The sequence below is a fragment of the Elephantulus edwardii genome, unplaced genomic scaffold (genome assembly GCF_000299155.1).
Source record: "Elephantulus edwardii isolate Elephantulus edwardi_28Jun2011 unplaced genomic scaffold, EleEdw1.0 scaffold00100, whole genome shotgun sequence".
Classification (NCBI taxonomy): Eukaryota; Metazoa; Chordata; class Mammalia; order Macroscelidea; family Macroscelididae; genus Elephantulus; species Elephantulus edwardii.
The window spans coordinates 2,462,944-2,464,619 of NW_006399850.1; the positions used below are offsets into that span (position 1 = coordinate 2,462,944).

At 35.4% G+C, this 1,676-nt stretch overlaps 1 pseudogene; it reads right to left on the bottom strand.

Annotated features, from left to right (window-relative positions):
• Window positions 1-818: 818 nt before the first annotated feature.
• LOC102859443 overlaps window positions 819-1,676 on the bottom strand; it is a 4,169-nt pseudogene continuing 3,311 nt past the window's right edge.

Consider the following 1,676-nt stretch of genomic DNA (forward strand, 5'->3'; position numbering starts at 1 on the left):
TCAGAGTTAGCCACAGGTTGTTGTGATCCACACAGTCAAATGCCTTTGCATAGTCAATGAAACATAGATAGACCTTTCTCTAGTACTCTCTGCTCTCAGCCAAGATCCATCTAACATTAGTTGTAATATCCCTGGTACCACAGCCTCTTCTAAACCCAGCCTGCAAATCTGGCAATTCTCTGTTGATGTGCTGTTCCAGTCGATTTGGGATAATTTTCAGCAGAATCTTGCTTGCACGTGATGTTAATGATATTGTTTGATAATTTTTCTACTGTGTCAAGTCATCTTTCTTTGGAAGCATAGTAACGGAATTTCTTCTTTTATATATAAGACTGAGACTATTCTCTCTTCATATGGCTTTTCCTTTTACTAAAAGTTTTTGTTAAAAAATGGTTGAGAACACTCAACCATTAGTGAAAACACTGAGAAATGTCTCTCTTGAATGTCTGACCCTGGAAACTTGCTTGGTCGATATATGAATTCTTAAGACAAATGCCAAGAGTTAAAGAAATTATCCAACAGTCTCAGAACATAAACAATAAAATTGCTGACTAAGACACTAAATCCCTTAACATAAACTCTTCTCCAGAAGGCCTTTCTGGACACCAGGTCCTTGGCTTTTCAAGTTAATAGAGATTTTATGTCATAGACGCACTGCACTTCTTTTGTTTTAATAGAGACGTCTCTTTTTTTTAAAATAGAGACTTCTGTGATAGAAAAAGTTCATAATGATGATTTACAACAAAAACAAGCATGTGAAATAAAGAAGCAACTCAAACAATAGTCTTGAGGTTTGATTTGTGCATTTATTTTGCCTTTTACATCTTTCTTTTGTGGTTGGTGTATGGGAAACCAAACTGAGAAACATTATGTTGGAATATTTTAAGGGCATGCTATCATATTTACACAATAAGACTGCTGCAGGAAGTGCTCTGCTCGATGCCACATTCCTGAAGAGGCACCATTGGTTTCCTTTTATAAATTGACCATGTTGATAGGTTTTACAAATATCCCAGGTGTTTTCCTAGTGTGCCGGGAGATGACAAAATTCATGGTGATACCATCAGGCTGCTTCTGAAAGAGTTCAAGTTATTTGAATGCTATTGAGGAAGGAAGCTCCAATCAGCATTATGGAGTTCAGTTCACCATATTAAGACCCTGGTGTTTCAATCTACCTAAACTGACACAAACCAAAATTGAACATCTGAACAGACCCATTACAAAAGAAGAAATTGGAAAGGTAATACAACAACTTCCAACCAAGAAAACTCCTGGACCAGATAGATTTACAAGTGAATTTTATCATACATTCAGGGAAGAACTGTCACCAATTCTATATAAACTATTTCAAAAAAATTAAACAACATGGAACACTCCCAGACTCATTCTATGAAGGAAACATATCCTTAATACCAAAGCCAGGAAAGGACACCACCAAAATAGAAAAATATAGGCCAATATCTCTTATGAACATAGATGCAAAAATCTTGAATAAAATATTGGCCAACAGAATACAATGATACATCAAAGAAATAATCCATCATGACCAAGTGGGATTCATAACAGGCACACAAAGATGGTTCAATATAAGAAAAACAATTAATGTAATTCATCATATTAACAAAGCAAAGAACAAGAACCACATGATCCTATCAATTGATGCAGAAAAGGCCTTT